The 20,338-nt window shown below is 39.8% G+C and overlaps 1 long non-coding RNA gene across 1 annotated transcript in view; it reads right to left on the reverse strand.

Annotated features, from left to right (window-relative positions):
- LOC140705517 (uncharacterized) overlaps positions 1–20,338 on the reverse strand; it is a 68,327-nt gene that overhangs the window by 13,409 nt on the left and 34,580 nt on the right. The gene's annotated exons all lie outside the window — the stretch shown is intronic.

Genomic DNA, 20,338 nt, shown 5'->3' on the forward strand with positions numbered 1-20,338 from the left:
TATATCATATGTCAACCTGAGCTAGGTGGATCCTGTTGCTTCAGTGAGTGCTGGGAAACTCTTTGTGTCACTTACTCTTTTTTTTTTCCTTTTTAATGAGCTGTATTATTGAGAGTCCATATTGGATCATCTCAAAGACAATGGTTGTTTAGAAGACTGTCAGCAGTTATGAACATCTGTACACAAGTATACTGACATTATTGAGCTAGACTATCAAGGAAAGTACTACTGAGAATATGCAAAGAGCTGCTCTGTTTTAAATGATATCCACGATAACTTAGTTTAAAAAGAGAGAGAAGATGATTTGATAAGCTTTGTAAGGGCACACCAACATTTCAGCACAAAGAATAAGGTGAAACATACTGACCTCCATTCTTCCTAAGCCAGAAAATATCTCTACTTTATTACAGTAAACAATATTTAGAAAAAGTATCATTAATAACTGAGTGACATGAATGGAATATATCCAATATTTCTTCCTAATGGTAGAAGTGATCATTGAAGGCACCCTTACTGACACGTAAAGAGGCATGCAGTAAAATTGTAATGAAAGATCAGGGAATTGAACCTTAGCATTGAGGCTCATTGCACTATAAAACCATCCTTCTTATCTTCTATCCATAAACTTCAGGGATTGTTCTTCTATGGTTTCAATAAATTGAGAGAGAAAGGGGGGCAGATCCTTATCATGTAAATTGGAACAGGTTCATTAAAATCATTGGAGCTACCCTGATTTATGCCTTCTAAAATTTTAGTCTTTCAGTGCTGCAGACCGCTCCTCTATAAATAATGCTTTGGTTGCAAAAAAAAGAGAGAACTTTTCTGAATAAATATAACCCTGAATTGAATACACATGTATTACAGATACAGAGTTATCATACCTGATTATATAATTATGCAAATCTATCATGAAAGGGGACAGAATACACCATTTGCAATTTTACATCACTCATGTTCCATGACAGCACTGTATATTACTGGCATCAATCAACCTTGTGAGGCTCATTTTCCTCTTATGGAAAGGCAATTTGTATGATTTTGAAAGACTGTAGAAAGTGGCACAAATATAAACATTGAAAAATTAATTGCAGATCTGTGTTGTTTGAATGGAATTGATAATGAACAACATAGTGCAAAATCAAATGTTAATGAATGGAAGGATGGCAGCACAATTACATTTACTAAGAAATGAGAGCTGGTTAAGCATTTTCAGCTACTTGTTCTGATTTTGTGATGGGCTGGGTATTAGGAACTTCCCTTGCTTTATTTTAGCTTCCAAAATGATCTGGCAACTGGAAAAGGTGCCATTCTGGTACTATTTGCAATGGTTTGAAGAGAGATCAAATGCGTCCCTTTAATTTAGCAGCCCCTTTAAGACTTACTAGAACAGAGTTTAAGCATAGAGCCAATATCAATTTCTGGGTTAGACTGTTTGTATACTGTTGTCCAGTAAATACCACATTACTTCAAGATTTTTCTTTTCTTGACTTTTTTTTTGTATTTATTTATTTAAAATATTTTTACCTTGCCTTTCTCCTTAAAAAGAACCCAAGGTGGATTACATCATTAAAAGACAACATTTTTAAGCTAAAACAGCATATATACAAATATTTAAAATGATCAAACAAATACTACAAAAACAGTAAACAAATGCAACACCAAAAGCACATTCAAAGCAGTAAGGCACAACAATCCATTTAAAAACCTTACTCAAGCAGCCAGTCACTAAGGGAAAGCTTGTCTGAAGAGAGAGGTCTTTGCCTGCTTGTGGAAGGACAGCAAAGATGGGGCCAGCCTGGCCTTCTATAGGAGGAAGTTCCAACGTCTGGGAGCAGCAACAGAGAAACCCTCTCTCATGTCCCCACCAAACGAATTTCTGAAGATGGTGAGGATGAAAGAAAAGCTTCCCTTGATGATCTTAATACCTGGGCAGGTTCATACTTGGAGACTTGGTCCTTAAGATAGCTTGGACCCAAGCTGTTTAGGGCATTATAGGTTAAAACCAACATTTTGAATTGTGTCTCAAAATGGACTGGCTACCTGTGGAGCTGCTGTAACAGGGAGGTGATGTGATCCCTATAACCAGTTAACAATCTGATTGCAGTGTTTTGGAGCTGCTGAAGTTTCTGACTACTTTCCAGAGGTAGTCCCGTGTAGAGAATGTTACAATAATCTAGCTGGGATGTAACTAAGACATGTGTCACCATGGCCAGATCAGACCTCTCCAGGAATGAGTGCAGTTGGCACACTAGTTTTAATTGTGCAAAGGCACTCCTCACGACCTCCAAAATCTGGGTATCCAGACTCAAAGATGAATCCAACAGCACCATCAAGCTGTGCATCTATGTTCTGAGAGGGAGTGTAATACCATCCAGCATAGGCTGCATCTCTATTCCTTGCTCTGCCTTTTGATTAACCAGGAGCACCTCTGTCTTATCTGGATTAAATTTCAGTTTATAGATCCTCATCCAGTTCATTGCAGACACCTGACACTGATCTAGAACTGAGCAGCTTCCTCGGATTGTAAAAGAGAAGATATAAGTATACATCTAATAATGTGTCCAGAACAATCCAACATGGTTATCATAATAATCATTTACATACTTGGCAACCAAGCTGTGGCTTTGGTGCCATACTGAAAAATTCTCCTCACATTTTGATAGCTTCAGTTTTCCTAAATCTTCTTAGACCAGAACATATAAATTCCAAAATACTGACATCATGCTGCCATGGGGAAAGTGTATATTAACGATGTTTTCAGATCTAAAGGCTGCATAAATGAAAGGTTATTTTTTTAAAAGGATCTTTCCAGATTCCTCCTAAAACTGCTTCTGTAAAGCTTCCCCTTCCCTCTTTTCCTTTCAAAAACCTCTCTAGTAGGCTAGTTGGACTTTTCTAAGCCATCATGATTAAGTGGAATGCATTCAATCCATATTGTCTAGAAGCACCATGTGTGAACAGAGCTTTACTTATGCCTACCTTGGAAGATGTCCCTATTTACCCCTACCTTGGAAGATGTCCCTTTCTACTAAAGCCCACTATGACACAGTGTAGATGATTTTAAAAACTATGCCTTACCCTTTTGATAGGCTTTTTGGATGGAGTGCAGAAAAAGAGGTGAGCAATCTTGTATTGACAGTCTTTAGACTTAACCCAATAACAGCAACAGCAAGTGTTCATGCTTTAGAATTCAAAACTATTTCCTAGGGAATTGATGCTGGGGGACGAAAAAGGAAGAATCAGAGTGATAGAATGACTTTAAAACCTGGACATCCAACTTCACTTATTCCCTGCTGGCACCTGCAGGTTCACTTAGATAGCACACAAAGGTGTTTAAATGTTTGTTGTTTTGCACAATGCTGACTCATCACAAAGCCAGAAGTAAGGAGTGGGGACTGGGAACCAGGGAAAGAGTTGTTGGGTGCAAACTTTCAGTTCCAGTATACCATCTGCAGCAAAGCAGAAGTAAGGACCCAGCAGTCTAACTTGTAAGCCTTCTTCTTGCAGACACCCTGGCAGCTGCTGTGCAGGAACTGCCAAAGCAAGCAAACAACTCAATCTCCAGCTTTGGCACTGAAACTTCCATTAACCCCCAGTAGCAGCACAGCACCTGGAAAATCTCATGTGTGGTGTACATAAGGGTGTATGGGTTTTCAACTCTCATTAGCTGAGTTTTACTTGGATTGTACTTATCCAGATTCTCTTTGTGCTCATTTCTGCAATCAACTACTCCAGAAGCAATTTCTGCCCTACAGTCCATGCTTATCTTGACTCTGTGACATCACAAGGACCCATTCTTGAGCCTCAAGTTTTGGTTTTGAAACATATGCTCGAGTCGCTGCCGAGCCACACTTCGGCGGCATGGCTTGTCTTTGCCTCCCTACCTGGGTATCACGAGATCAGCCTGGGAGGAGAGGGGGGAATGATGGGCTATATAAGGGCCATTCCCCCCTCTCTCCTCCCTCTTCCTTGGCTGGCAACAGACAGAGTCTCTCCACTTGGCTAATTTATCTGCATTATGCCTGGTGAGGCCTGAGCAACCTGGAATTTGGGAAAGGGGGGATTGTTGATTATTTCCTTGTTTGTGTTTGTTTAGTAAAAGGGGGAGGGCATGACCCTATGTGTCGGGTTGCCTCTTTAGTTATAGTTGGAACATTTTAATTCATTAATAGGCTTTGTTTTTGCTAGCATTTAAAGTTTAAAAGAGAGAGAAAGAGAGAGGGAGGGAGGGAGGGAGTGTGAGAAGGTGGTGTGTAACAAAAAATTATATTTTAAGTGTGGTATCTATTGTTGCAAATAGGGCACGTCTGGAGATCCAGTATAGGGGCTTGGTGGTACAGTTGCTTAGGTGACCCAGGAGTGGCAACAGTGTGGCACGGCCACTTGGCCTTGGCTGTTCGGCACGCCGCTTTAACCGCCTCACTCTTCCCCGCTCTCAGAGAGGAAGCTGAAACTTTTGCATGGTTCAGAATTTGAATTGCACTATATGACTGGGTTAGGCTTGGGCACACTTTCTCAGCCAGGTACTATAAAAATAAAACATTTTTTTAAAAAAAGAGAGATAAATAATTAAATAAGCTGATAATATGTAAATAAATTAAACCTAATACATATATCCATATCCATATCCATATCCATATACATACATACACACAAAAAATAAAATATTTAAAATAATAATAATAAAATATAATATAATACTATATAATAATTCATTATTTATACAAAATATCAATTTGTCAGTAGATGAAGAAGTATTTTATTAATTAAATTATTGTTGAGCATATTACATTAATTTAGTAGATAAATTTGATCTCAATGATTAATTATGAATTTATAAGGCATCAACATTCTGAATTAATTGTAATTAATTTGATAGATAATTATTTGGTGGGGCAGTTATTAAAATGCTTGCCCTTGATATAAATTATAATTAATAGTATATTGAACAGTGTTAACTAGCACCAGTGCTTTTACATACATATTTGCAGCATCAAGTGCTCTTGGTTACATAGGTCACCAGGGGTGACCTCTCGGTGTCTCCAAATGTGGGATCTTAGTGGAGTGTGGCAGGTGTGAGTGGCGTGCTACATAGATTTGGTCAGGATTTGAATGCAGCTCCTAATGGCTTCGTGCAAGGGTCAGGGAAACCAGAAGGGAAAATAACCGGCAAAGAAAAATCCAGTCCCTCAGGTGTCACATCCTCAGTCTTCTTCTGATGAAGATTCTTGGCCTGTATGGCAACAGCTGCAGGAAAACATTCCTGCACTTGAAGCTGAAAGAATGGCAAGACAAGCCCCATTAAGCTAGCGAGGCACAACCACGCAGCTCAGCTAGGGATGCCAAAAGTGATCACAGAGCCAGGTTTAGGGCTATTGCAGATGATCTAATGTCTAGGTTTGCCATCCTAGAAGCAGAACAACAGGAGGTAGGGATATCTAGATGTGAGGCTGATGGTGTGACAGTGATACCTCGGTGGAGGAATGCTAATAAAGGTAGAAGGACACTGTTGTCAGCAGCAGCTGGTTTGGCGGATCCTGGTTACGCAGGAGGCATTGGAGGTGGCTACTCCAGACTATTTGTCTTGGAGAGGAACCAACTGTGGTATCACCTTTGGCAGGTGAGTTAAGCATAGCACCAGACACTCTTTCATTCATACAGGCTTGGCCTTGGCAGGGCAGTAGGCAATGAACTTCCCCTGCCTATACACCTTACAACACTCAGGGTTTCAGGGTGCCAGGTACCCCATGGCCTGGTACAAGTGTGCAGTTTGGTCGATAGGCTGCACCATATCCGCAAGTTACTTTTCCAGTACTGCTAACCCCAATGGGTGGTGTAGGATTTTGACCGTATACTTCTGTTTCTGAGATAGGTTACAACACCGCGCCCTTACAAGCCTTGCCATTTGGTGATCACGTAATGTCTCTGGGGGACCACCTCACCCTGGAAAAAAAAGAAAAAAATATGTAGACTTGTTCAAACTGCTAAATAAAGATGTTGAAAAGAAGGATTTGTACAAGGAGGACGATAGACAAAGAAAGACACAGGAGGAAGAAGCCAGACAGGAAATGGGCCAACTGGTTATCGGGGTTCTTAATTTATGTGGGAGTGGTTGTGAAGGCCCAACCTTGCCAGGCTTAGTCTCTCTTTCAGTATTTAGATTTAATTTATCAGGCCTACGTAGACTTTGTGGGCCAGGCATGGCTTAACTACAATGAATTGTTCAGTATGCAGAGCACTATTCACCCAAATCTGCATTGGAATGAGCCCCTGCTGGGTCTCTGGCTACAGTCCATGACGCCTGCCAGGTCTAACTTCAGTGACAGGTTTGATAGCGGACATCTTATTAGGAAAACTTCTTTGAATCAGAATCCCCATCTAGGAGCATAGCTGATGGTTCAACCCCGCCTGCTTTGCTGGGACTACAATGCCAAGGGTGTTTGTAACAGGAAACCGTGCCACTTTAGGCATGAGTGCACAATGTGTGACAGGAAACACCCCAGTTCTTCATGTTTCAGGGCAGGGGCTCAATGTCAGAACAAAAGCCCAGGTGGTGGTAAAAAACCCAATAGTGGGGGGGGACCCTGAAAAAGGGTCCCAGCCCAATTAAAGTGTTGGTTTTAGAAGCATGGCTCAGGGAATATCCATGCAGAGAAGATGTTAGTTACCCATCAGAGGGTTTTAGATGTGGTTTTAGGATACTGGCAGCTGGTGAGCTTAAAGCGTTCTTTGTGCAAAACCTGAAATCCATTCAGGGAATGGAAGGTACTGTCCAGGAGAAGATTGACAAAAAGGTGAGGGAAGATAGAGTGTTGGGGCCATTTGCAATGGCTCATTTGGAAGCCTTAAGGGTTTCTCTTCTGGGGATAGTTCCAAAGAAAGCCCAAGGGGAATTTAGATTGATAAACCACTTGTCTTATCCTGAGGGGGTTTCAGTTAATGATGATATCCCTCAGGAAATTTGCACCATGCATTCCACCTCCTTTGATGTGGTGGTGTGCATGGTATGAAAGTGTGGTGTAGGGAGCAGAGCTGGCAAATGTGATATAAGATCAGCTTTCTGGATTTTACCAGTGCATCCGCTTGATTTTGATTTGTTAAGATTTCACTTTTAGGGTTCTTTCTACATAGATAGAGCTCTGCCGATGGGCTGCTTGGTTTCATATGCAGCATTTGAGCATTTCAGTTCATTTGTGGAGTGGCAACTCAGGCGGAGGGTGGGCTGTAGTTATATGGCCCATTATTTAGAATCTAAATAAGGTTCTTAACCTTTTTGAAAGAAATGCCCCCTTGAGCCATTGAGGAAGTTATCATCGCCCCCCTCCCCGCGGTGATGATATCTTTTATTGATTCATTGATTTATTGATTTATTTAAGACACTTAAATCCAATGACCCCTGAAAACAAAATTAAATTCCAAGAAAATGAAATGCCCCCCCAAAAAGTAACATTTAATGATTTAGTTGCAAGTGAATTTTAAGACACAAGATGAAATATAAAAAGGGCATACAAACAAATGCAGGAACTAAAAATTTCAAGACAAAAAGTCTGAAACTAAATTAAAATTGTAGGAAAATATATATTCATGCACACTGTAAAAAGGCTGCAGCCATCTTCACAGGTTTGGCTTGCTCCAGTGCCCCCCTACCGCCCCCCTTCTGCTCCAGTGCCCCCACGGCGCCCCTTTTCGTTCTACCGCCCCCCTGAAAAATGAAATCGCCCCCTGGGGGGCATTATCGCCCACGTTAAGAACCACTGATTTAGATGATTATCTTTTTTATGGTGAAAAGAATTTAGGAAGGTGCAGATTTATTTTAGATACTTTTCAATCAATGGCTGAAGAGTTAGGTCTACCCCCGGCTGAGGAGAAGATGGAGGGGCCAGCCACATCCCTGACGTTTTTAGGTATTGAACTGGATATGGTACAGCAGATATCCAAGTTGCCAGCCAACAAATTAGCTGACCTTAAGATTTGCATAGCCACACTGTAACGGAGGATGAAAGTATCCCTGAGGGAGCTTCAGGAGATCATTAGCCATCTTAATTTTGCCAGCAGGGTAGTAGCATCTGGGTGTGCCTTTTTTTGATGGCTTTCCAACACAATGAAAGGCCTTCGTCGCCTGTTACATAGGACTAGGATTACATGGGGTATGAGAAAGGATTTGCAAGCCTGGAACCAGTTTTGGAATATCTTTCTGGAGGAGTGAGATAGGACTTAAAGCAGACTTTCAGGTCCATTCGGACACCACAGGTTTGTCAGGGTTTGGAATTTATAGCAGAAGTAGATGGTGCACTAGAAAATGGTCAGACGAGTGGCATCGGGCTTGTGTCACCAGAGATCTAACATTCCTGGAATTTTTTCCTATAGTTGGTGCATTATGGCTCTAGGAAGGCGAATGGGTGAACTCAGTCGTACGGTTCTGGTGTGACAACCAGGCTGTTGCTTATATTATAAATAACCTCACATCCCACTTGGAATGGGTCATGTCATTAATTAGAGCATTCACATTATAGGCTTTACAATTGAACATTTTGATGCAAACCCATCATGTCCCTGGCATAGATAGTAACCTAGCTGATGCATTGTTGTGCCAACAGATTGAGCGTTTCAGGGAGCTAGATCCAGGAGCCAATGAGTTCCTGGAGTTTCTGCCCCCAGAGGTCCGGCAAATTGGTGAGATGACGCAGACAGAGCAATAGGTTTGGCTTTGGCACCAAAGACACGGAAATGTGTACTCGGATGTGAGTATAGAGTTTCAGGAGTTTAGGAACTTAGTAAATTTGGAGCTGGTTTGGCCTGCTCCAGTTGAACATCTTCAGCAATTTATTATATATCTGAATAGGAAGGGGCTGGCACCCGGAACTATGCAAGGTAGATTGTCAGCTCTCAATATTATGCCAGGACTCACGATTATAAGGATTTTTCCTCAGACTACTGCATTAGGAAAATGATCGAAGGGTGGTCTAAAGAAAGAGGTAGAGTCAAAGGCACTGGAGCTCCCATATCACCTGCTTTGTTAGAAGGCATTTGTAAGCAGTGCGTGTTCCTATGTAGAGATGACTACGAAGTCACGTTATTCAAAGCTGCATCCTTACTAACACTCTTCAGAGCCCTCTGGATCAGTGAGGTAGTAGCTTCGGGAAAGGGAAACTGGATCAGGGTAGCCCTGCAATGGCAAGACATTAGGGTTGTGGATAGAACCGTTTGAATACATATTCACTGATCCAAGGCCAATCAGCATGGTGGGGGAGTTTACATTAAGTTGGAATGTTGCCACATGGACAATATTTGCCTGGTGGCAGCCACGGATGCATACTTGTAGATTAGGGGACAGACCCAAGGATATTTCTTTATACACAGTGATGGAGTACCATTAACAAAATACCAATTTTGGAAGTTGACCTATTTAGCATTAAATAAGGTTGGCATGCAGGGAATGAGATTTGGCACACATTCATTTAGAATAGGAGCAGCATCCACAGCAGCCGCCTTAGGCTATAATGTAGAAGACATTAAACGGATTGGGTGGTGGTCTTCGTCCACCTATTGTAGGTTTATCAGGACACTAACTAATGTCTGGCAGGGGCCTGGTTCTCTTCTGTATTGCAGGTATCTTGGAGGCAGCAAGGAGAAGGCACGTTATGATTGTGGGCCACAGTTATGTGTTTTGGGCAGCTCTCTATGTGGCTGCATCCCGTGGGGGAGCTGTCTGGGCCTTGGAGCCAGAGCCCATATTGAATGGAGAGGACTGTGTAGAATGCTGTGGTGCCAGCTGTGCAGAGTGGCTGCCTTTGGACAATTTTTCCCAGATGTTTTGGTGATACATCTGGGTGGCAACGATCTGGCCAAACATTGTGGAAAGGCCTTGATCCTGGATGTGCTGCGTGATCTCACATGGCTGAAAGTCACATACCCAGCTGTCAGCATTGTTTGGTCAACGATCATCCCTTGGTTGGCTTGGAAAGAAGCCAGAGAATTTTTACCCATTAATACTTCCCGCAGGCACGTTAATCGGGAAGTCTGCAGGGCAGTCTGCAGCAGCCTTGGATCAATGATTGGTCACCAGAGGATCCATTTGGATAGGCCTGATTTTTTTCTGGTCAGATGGCGTAGATATGTCCGATGGTGTTGGTTTGGATGTCTTTTTGGAAGACATCAAGGGGGGGGAGCCTGCGTGCTGAGCTCAATAGGCTCGATGGCGGGCATGGGACTTAGCTATGCTAGTCCCTATGCTGTGGTGGGCAGTGTGGATAAAACAGGTTTTTGGTGAGTCCCATTGCAATTTCAGGTAAGGTATAGCTCGTCTGACCTCCCAGCACTGCAGATTGTGCGATTACAGTGCTTGGGGGAAAAGATATGCTGGGTCCACACCCGGACCAACAGTCAACAAGGAAAAGGTGGCTTGAGGTCTGGGGGTCGTCAAATTGGGGCCAGCCAAGTTCTCGCTGTCTTTATGACTGTGAGAACTTGGGGCCAGGGACTCGCCCATTTGTTGGTTAAGGGGTCCATTGAGAGCTCTGTGCTTAAACCTGATTCCACACTATGGCAGGACTCCCCTTTGTCAAAGGATGGCAACAGTGATGGTTTCAATAAAGTGTGGCCCGTGTTTAACCCATATTTCTGGTCTCGCATCTTTATTTTGGGTTATGGGATACTGCCATATACGGTATCCCATATAAGGGATCTAACCAGGGAAGGACTTCCTGATTTACAGATCAGGGCCTGCTAGCTACTATGTTGCATAGGATGTAGAACTGGAGATGTTTTTGATGTGTTACAGCCATTCTGATCTTTGGGAATTTTTATGAACATGAAGTCCAGTAGGCTATGCTTGCAACTTTGGATCCTTGGTAATACCACAGTAATATAAATTTATTCTTGAAGGCAGATTTTCACTCCACCTGCCATTTTTCTTGATTCTAGAAATGTCTCAGTAGGATGACTGTAAAATTAGCAGGAGGATTGAACAGTTTGGCAGCCTAACAAAATTGCATTGCTTTTACATAAAACGAGAACATTATCAAGATTTCTGGCTTCATTCAGAAGAAGACAGCACTTTCCTCACTGCAAATAGCTTCCCGCTCAGAAATGGTGCCAACATACAAAATTGGATTTCTTCAAAGCTACCAAAGTATAGTATTTACATTATCTAAGTGTGATAATTAAGTAATTAAACAAAATGCTTCCTAATGGTGCATACTGTAAAATGAAAGGCATGGTGGGGTATTTAAAATATTTTATTGCTAAAGCATTAAAAATACAAAATGTCTAGACCCTCAAAATGCTTTGAGTTTGTATGTCATAAAATAGTTTTATTAATATAACAGGGCATAGATTTCCTGCTAGTTGTATGGCAAATTTTCTTTAAAAAGGCATAGCAAGATTACTGGCTGCTCACTTCATATTAGATTGATTCTTTCTTTGCCTTTGGTTGTTTAATTTTCACTTGCTTCTCTGTCTGTCTGCATTTTTCTGGTTGTTCACAAAGATTGCTTTGCATGAAAATTATCATGTTTAGAACTTACCAATGATACTGTTTTAGACTATATCTCAGAATCTTTTAGCCATTTCGATTGTGGGGATTGTGGGTACTGTAGTCCCCCAAAGTAGCTTTTTTCAGAGGGTTTTCCAGCCTCTGATTTTGTAATGCAGGCATATTTTTGTTTTAAACTATTTGCTTTTAAATTGTTTTAAACATCTTTTACATTGTGGTACACAGTGGGCTACAAATGCCTTAAATAAAATGTATGTATGTATGTATGTATGTATGTATGTATGTATGTATGTATGTATGTATGTATGTATGTATGTATGTATGTATGTATGTATGTATGTATGAATGAATGAATGAATGAATGAATGAATGAATGAATGAATGATTTGAAGGGTTGGGGTTAATACAGGTTTTCAGTGTCTTCATATGGTTTTTGTCACTTCGTAGTAGGGACAATGAAATGACATTATAAATAATAGCATTTTAAGTCCTTGTTGTCTTTGTGGTGCAGATATGGCCGCATGAGGCAATTTCTGATAAATATAGCCTAATCCTGACACCAGTCATGGAAGCACTGTAAATGATGTTCAGTGGAATGTGCTAACAAGTATCTCTTGATAAGTTTGAGCAGAAAGCAAGAAAGGTGTGACTGGCATCTGTATGAGAGGATAGAGTTCATGTGCATCCTCACATGCCACCCACTGTTACAGCCCTACCTGTTTTCAAGCTATGAAACTGGAATAGGTCTCATGATGACTCTTTCAGATATGGAAAGTAGGGGAGTTCCAGATAACAGCTTATTATTAGCAAATAAAAGAATTTGTCTGTAGAGATATAAATCCTGATCTAGCCTTCCTTGCACAGTAAGCGAGATAGTCTGATTTACAGATTTAGAGAGCTGACCTGATTTTTTTTTTTTTTTTGCCAGTCTGAGTTTTCAAGACCAGTCTATGAATTTTCGAGACCAATTTTAATGCATTTCTTCAGCTGTACAATGTTGAATACTCCAAAACTCCAGTTCTGTTGCATGGTCTATTAAAAATACCACAAGTGACTGGGTTGCTTGCATCTTTGCGATAAATCAGTATGTTTTTTTGTGATTGCAGAGTGAGTGTGCTTGGCTTTACAAAGGGAAAAAAACATATTATTTTTAAACACAGTTAATTTTGCAATTCTGCACAAATGTCAGAAACCATGTCAGAAAAATAAACCCACTTGGACGCAAGACATGTCATTAGGTCTAGAAAGTCCTTCACAGGTTATCTTGCAGTGTCAAGTTGACCTCGCTCAAGGAAAATCTTATCAACTGCCAGATTGTTATATGTTCCTTTTATGTAAGTTTCTCTGTCTTCCTCATTCATTTTTTTTAAATCTCAAGCTTCCTAATGAAGAAATGTTTGTCTTTTCATTAGTTCCTAAGTATAAGAGCAAGCACTTAAAGCTTAGAGAACCTGTCTGTTTCATTTTGTCCAACATTTGAAATTCGTAAACCTCATATTCTTTCTTTTCCTCTTTTTGATGAAGCAGTTTTTGAATTTGGGTAGTTTCTTGGAAAAACTCTCTGAAATTTTCACACATCCCTACTTCTTACTTGTTTGTGTGACTTGCAGTAAAATCTCCTGTTTCAGAGATGAAGAGTAATTCTCACTTAAAATAATCAGAATAGCTGGAAAATGTGGGAAAGATGGAGAATGAAGATACATCTAAAACAGGCCATTATGTACATTGTCTGGGTAACATATGCACACTGCTGGGAAATGTGACTCCAGGTTCCCACTGGCTGTTGAGTATTGTTGATGTATAAACCACCTCCAAGTCTGCTCCTAACCTTTTATCCTTCCTGTCCTTGCCTCTGACTTTCTACCAAACTGAAAATTTTAAAAGCATCCTTCTTCCTCCAAAGACAGTTAAGTAGTACTGCCATCTTCTGCTATTGTAATTGTCACTTAACTGTGAATGAATTGTGTGGTGAAAGCTGTAGTATTTTCATTTAGGTTGGGGCCTATTGTACAGCTAGAGTTTGCCATGCTGAGCCATGAGTTATGTTAGATCAAGAATGGAAACAGAAACCCCACTATTGGAATGTCCTATGGTGTGGTAATCATGTGAAATAATGCCACTGAAAAAATAGAGACTGCCTTTTAAGCTGAGGGAAATCTGGCAGCCTTGACTAGGGTGGGTTTGACAGGTACTTTATGCCTCACTGCTGTTTCCATGTTTGAACTGATCCTGTCCTTCCTTCTTTGGGTTGTCTAGTTCCCTCCTTTACAGACTGCTGACCTGAAAACATTAATGCCAATGGCTTCATTGTTGAAAGCCGCCACAGTGCAGTGCAGGCTTCCTAACAGCTGGCCATACTTCATTGTAAAATTGTAAATGCTCAAAACTTTTGCTCCTGTTCCCAGGGGATCCCCTATTAAAATGATTTTGCATTCATGACGTGCCAACACTTCCTGTAAATGAGCCAAAGAAGCAGCAGATTAAGCATAACTATGAATTCTGAGTGGGTTGGTGTAGATTGTTTCTCACGAAAGACTCATTTCTTTTTTGCGGCCGAAAATTCAAATTACCAACAAATGAACGCTTTATCAAGACTGTAGTGAAATGCAATTCACAATTAAAGTCTCCTAGATTTTCTCACCAAGGAGGAGAATACTTTCATAAATTCAAATTTTCCTTTGTTATCCAATCTAGATGGATCCTTTTGGGTCTAGACACTTATTTGCTCTAAATAAGAAACTAACTTCAAAACTTGTTTTGTTTCACAAAGGAGCTATGGAATGACTTGGTGCATTGATTAAAAGCCTTAAAGGGGGCAATTTTAATTCCTTTACTTTTATTAGCCCATTGAGCAACATGAGAGCAAATCCCCTTGGTTGCCTTTTAACTAATGTGATTTCTAGATTGTATTTTCTTGGGTAGAGAAGTGTTTCTTTAAATGTGAAACTGCATGCAAATTAGTAATGCTGTACTGATGCATGATTTTTGGGAAAAAAATCAAAAATGCATTTCATATATTGTAGACTTCTGAAATACATTTAGGAGAAACAAAATGGGTAACTAATTTATTTTAGTGCACAAACTGGTGATATAAATTCTGACTTCATCTGTATGTGGCTAACAAGGCAGTGTAAACCATTTTTTTTTCTTCACCACAAACTGTAACAAGAAAGCACTGGTCTCAAAAATCATTTGGACAATTTTTAAAGCCCTTTCTTCATGTTAAATTCTGTTAAATGCACAGTATTGTAAAATGCATTGTTCGAAAGTGCATTGGGTGTTGACTTGTAGTGAGTGTACTATCATTAGATTTGATTATTATCAGTCTCCTTTGGAGTGTGTGTGTGTGTGTGTGTGTGTGTGTGTGTGTGAGAGAGAGAGAGAGAAAGAGAGAGAGAGAGAGAGAGAGAGTCTGTCTGTCTGTCTGTCTGTCTCTTTTTGTTTGTTCTTAGCTTCAAGGAATTAAAAAGACAGAGAATTTTATGCAAAGTTTATTTTGCACAAATTGAAGAAAACAAAGGAAAACTATTCGACATTTCTCTTTTACTCTGGAAGAAAAGTCTCTTTGGAGTCGGAGAATCTTGGAGGCAATGGCTAAAATTTTCAAAAATGCAGAAGGTAAAACTTTTAGTAGCAGATGGTCATAAGACATTGCCAATTGCATACTAAGTTGCATGACTTAGCATGCAACAGATACTATCTACAGAGATTTCTTAACCAACATCAATTCATTGTGAACAGTTATACCTTTTGTGCTACCATACAACAGGATTATGGCCAATTTCTCAAAATTCTGGCTCAAGAAATTTTGATCAAACTCTTGCTGGTGGTAAGATTTCTTCACACCCGTAGTGCAAATGCCACTCACTCTGATTCCATTTGTAACTAGCTTGGAGAATGAAGTATACATTTAGTTTGCCTATATTTGAGCTCCCTTCATTGCTGTAAAGGTCCATTGAGGTCCATTTCTCAAATTCCTACAAAGCTAATTGCCCCTGACACCTATATTCCCTTCTAGCTTTTGCAGGTGCTAAAACAATGCAAGCTGTTACTGTGGGTAATCCTTGATTCACTGGTTCCTGAAATTTTGCACTGCCTGAGGATTCAAGCACTCTTGTGTCCTTTTGATTTCCATATAGAGGGTGGAGAGAAGACTGTCACTTGGGAATCGATGGGAAGGGTTCTGGCATATAATCCAAACTAGAGAAAAATGATCTGGGGAAATAACTTGGTTTGGAATGCATTACGTGTGCCAAATTTGTAATCTAAACAGAGCAATTACTAGAGATGAGCAACAATTCTCCTGCTTGCCCTCAAAGAGGTGGTTCCTTTGTGATGGATCAACTGAACATTTGCAAAAAAAAATGGTCTGAATGTGGAATTAGTTGAAAGACGTGCCAAGAAATTATTGAAGAAACTTATTTCAGGGACTGTCTAGGGAAGCTGTTTCTCAGAACCTAGGAATAATGAAACCTGTATATCCTTTTTTTATTCACTCATATAATCCTCAAACTGTACATTTGAAATGACACAGATCATTTTCACTTTATATTTCAAGTATTCCCTTCTGTGTGTAAAACTGCCTGTGTCGACCTTCCCAATGCTTAGTGATGTGGAGTCCTGAAACATTGTTTAAATATGATCTATATTTATAGAAGGATTTTTAAAGAAATCCTACAGTGCTGGTTGCACTATGTAAATATCTTAATACAACATGAGTAGAGATGAGTACAAACCAGGAAAATGGTGGTTCGTGATGGCTTGTGGTTCAACACTATTCATGGACTACAAACCATGAATTTTTATCAACTTTCTGACAAAATGAACTGTTCCATGGTTCATGTGATTCAGGACTTCCAGGAGCAGCAGAACAGCACCCATGTTACTTAGTGATGCCAAACTCACAGGAATTCTTCAGCTGACTCTGTTCCCCACCCTGCCAAGTTTGACAAAGATTGGATTTGGGATATCAAAGTTATATCCCCTCCCCAAAGTAGGTCCCCCTAGAAAAGATTAATGGTACATCTCTAGAAATGATTTAAAGGAGGTTTATATGATTTTTTTGCCCAATTGTTTTGGTAATAAATAATGATGATATCTCTCCTGTTCACCAAACTTGGACTGATTCTTGGGCTGACTCTCCTCCCAACGCCCTCCAAGTTTGGCAAAGATTTGATTTGGGACATTCTAGTTATAGCCCAGCTATGAATTGTCAACACTGATAACAATTTGGTATTTATTTTCATTCTGGGCAGGCACTTTCGCCCAAAGCACCACAAAATGAACCAGCCTGTTTTTTTCCTTCTTCTTCACGGTTCATTCTGTGCCCATCTCTAAACATGAGAGATACTGTCATTATTCATTACCAAAATAACTGGGCAATAAAGTCGTACTTAAGCTTTATAGATCACACTTCTTTCTTAATTCTCTTCTACTAGTAGTATTTGTTTTTTCCCTATTTTACCCTACCCTAAGCAAAGGGATCAAGTAGTGTTATAATACTTGATCCCTTTGCTTAGGGTAGGGTGAAATCAGGAAAAACCAAACACTACTAGTACTTTTCCTGGGTTTGTTTTAATTCTCTGTTCTACTAAAAAGCAGTAAATTAACTATTTGTGCAGCCTTGGCACCAAAGTCATTGATAAAGTCATAACAAAGGTAGGCAGGGCTAGGCACTCATTTCTAACCGTGTTCTTGATGCTGACAAATTTAATGCCTAAGTAGAGCTTATATGTGGTCAACTGCTAATGTGTAATAGGCATTTCTTTTGCAGTTGCTCAATTGAGAATACAGTGGGGTGAGGCAAGCAGGCTAATCATTTTTCCATGCATCTTCTCTATTCCCAGAAAAGATAGGAATATTTTAGAGGGGGCAATTTTCAAAGAACTAAATGGGTAACAAAGATTGATCAAGAAGGCAAAACCTCAAAGGAAATGTGGGATGAGGAAAATCTGTGGGTTTCACTTTTTCTTGCCTCCAGAATGGTGACATCTCAAGTACTTTCTGTCAGAATTTTTAAAGTTCAAGTGTTTTCAACAAGATTTGCACATTTTTGTAAATTCTCCACAAAGAAACTGAAATTAACTTTTCACTCATAAAGAGATTTAATAACTCAGCACTTTTATTGGGATAACTGTCCTTCACTTTCACTTTTAGAATTGTATCTTGGACAGACACACACACACCAAAGAACAGATGCAGTAAATTTCTAAGATCCTACAGACAGAAAAAAAGATCAAGGCTTAAAGAAAGCTTGGCAATGAAATTCTGAGGTGCGTTGGGATAAAAGGAGAGAACTTATGTAACATTTGCCTTTGGAGCCAGTCTTAGATATGAATGGTATTTGAAACTGGAAGAATAAGGGTGAAAAGTAAACCTCTGTTAATATGTGAAGAGAATGTAAATATCAGAAAAGTTGCAAATGAAATGCCAAGATAAATGCAGAAAGAAAACAATAGATTTCTTTCTCTTATTTATACTGTATGTTGGCAAAATTTACTTGGACATTGTAACCATTTACTTTGGAGTAGACTCATTGATATGAGTATGAGATCAGAGCTTTATTTGATTCTATTAATTTGATTCCATTGGTGAAATAGTAAATGCTTTTCATAGAGAGAAAGGCATGAAAGGTAATTCTGATTGAGGCAATCTCTTGGCTCGTGTCCCGATGCATGGGAATGCAATGAATTTACTAGGTAGGGTGAAGATCCAAAATTTTCCTCATCCACATTTCTACTCAGAACTTAGTTTTGAGTCAGCTGGTGATCATTCTGGAATGGAGCCAACATATTAGAAAGTTTCATTGTTCTGCCCTACAGCTAAGTCTCATAGAGAAATGTGCACATTCCATTTTGTCACAACTTCGACTGCCTGTGTATCTTTCCTTTTTCACCACAGCACCATGTACAACTGGTTATAAATGCTTAAAACCACAACACAAGAACAATCTGGATGTGGTTTTGGGTACAATGGTACTGTACCATGAATTTATTTTGTGGAAGGTTAGGTAGATATAGCAATATAGAAAACTGCTTTAGTTAAACCATTGGTTCCTCTAGTCCAATATAATCAACCTGATGGACAGCAGCTCTCTGGAATTTGAGGTAGGATTCTTTCTTAGCCAGGTCTGAAGTATTCCCTGATCATCTCCCATCCAAGTACTGCAGAGATGGAGCTCTGCTTAGCTTCCACTATCTGAGAAGATCAATGTGTTTCAGTGTAGTCTGTTGAAATGTTGGTATAAATGTATGGCATCAGTAAAATAGGAAGGAAGGAAGGAAGGAAGGAAGGAAGGAAGGAAGGAAGGAAGGAAGGATCATGTTCAACTCATGTTTAAAAAGGGCAGTGACTTTTCATAAATTAGAGGGATATTAATGTCAGAATTTTTTTTAATCTCTGAGGATTAAAATTGAGAATGGCCCGTTAAGGTGTATGTTTCTTGTCTCCACCACTGCCCATCTCACTCCATGCTTTAAGCATTTATGTCTGAAGGGGACTTTACATAGAGGTAAATACCTTCAAAGCATGCCAGGATAAATAACACTGCTTAATAAGATTACCTAATTTGGGGGAGACGTCTAAACATAGTCAAGCTACTGAGCACAGTAGATGTCTCTTAATTCTTCATGATGAAAAATGTGAAGGCTGGGGTGAAATATATGGGGAAAATACATAAAGGGGCACCACAGGTGAAGCTATCATGGATGGCTTCATGCCCCATCTCCACTTTTATCTCTCACACATTCTGGCCAACATGAGAACAGGCCACTGGTTAGATGAGCATTCAAGAAGAATGGAACACAAGGTATAGTGTGGGACAAAAAAGGATCTCAGAAAAGAAATAATTTTATCACTAACTGTAAGTCCTCTTTCAGTCCACAAATTTATCAAAATAAAAGAGACCTTATGTACAGAATAGGTACCAATCAAAAGGAAGTGAGCAGATGTATAGGCATAGCTCTCAAATTGCCATCTAAATATTTAATACAAATAAACATCTGAGAGGACCATTTTAAAAATGCTGTGTACAAAAAGAGTGACCAAATCAAGTATTTTCTATTTCATCAATGATGGGGAAATAGAGGCAGGAAAATAGCTTTGTTAATTTACCTCTGTTTGCTAAACATCACGTTCAGCTGGGAACTGTTTCAGCAGCATGATGTGAGCAGAATGCTTTCAGCTTCCAACATCAAACTAATCTATCCAATTTAATGTTCCAAAAGGCTAATAATAAAGCACAATTTTAATGGATCAGCAAAGAGAGAAAGCGTAAAAGAAAGGTGAATATTAATTTTTATGTGTATTTATATGGGTTTTGCAATAAAAGCTGATTAATTCTGCTCATTATTAAAAATACAATGCAAAACTCATAATTAAACACTGTAATGACAAGTTTCTACGAAGGGAAAAACTTGAAGATTGTATATTAGACCAAGTGAGTAAAACATGAAAACCTCCAGAAGTGTTCTGATGTAAAGGTTTCACTCGCAGGACGGGCGTTGTGACGCCCTCGAACTGCACAGCTGGCTTTTGCTCTCCCGGCCCTGGAAGAAGCAAGCCAGTTGGGCCACATGACAAGGGTGAGGGCTGGGGTTTATATAAAGTAACACCAGCCCTCCATTTAGCCTCTTTCGCTTTTGGTACCCACCCGCCCGCCCTCTTTCTAGTGTGCTTTTTGGGTCACCTATTTTAGGGACCGGATAGGAATTTTTGACCTGTCCCATCTTGCTGAAAGTTTTCCCTTATGTAAAATTGCTTTTAATTACATTGTTGTTGTTTTTTGTTGTTGTAAGCCGCCTAGAGTGGTCTTAATTGATTAGATAGGCGGGATATAAAATAAAT

Source organism: Pogona vitticeps, chromosome 3 (assembly GCF_051106095.1).
Source record: "Pogona vitticeps strain Pit_001003342236 chromosome 3, PviZW2.1, whole genome shotgun sequence".
NCBI lineage: Eukaryota > Metazoa > Chordata > Lepidosauria > Squamata > Agamidae > Pogona > Pogona vitticeps.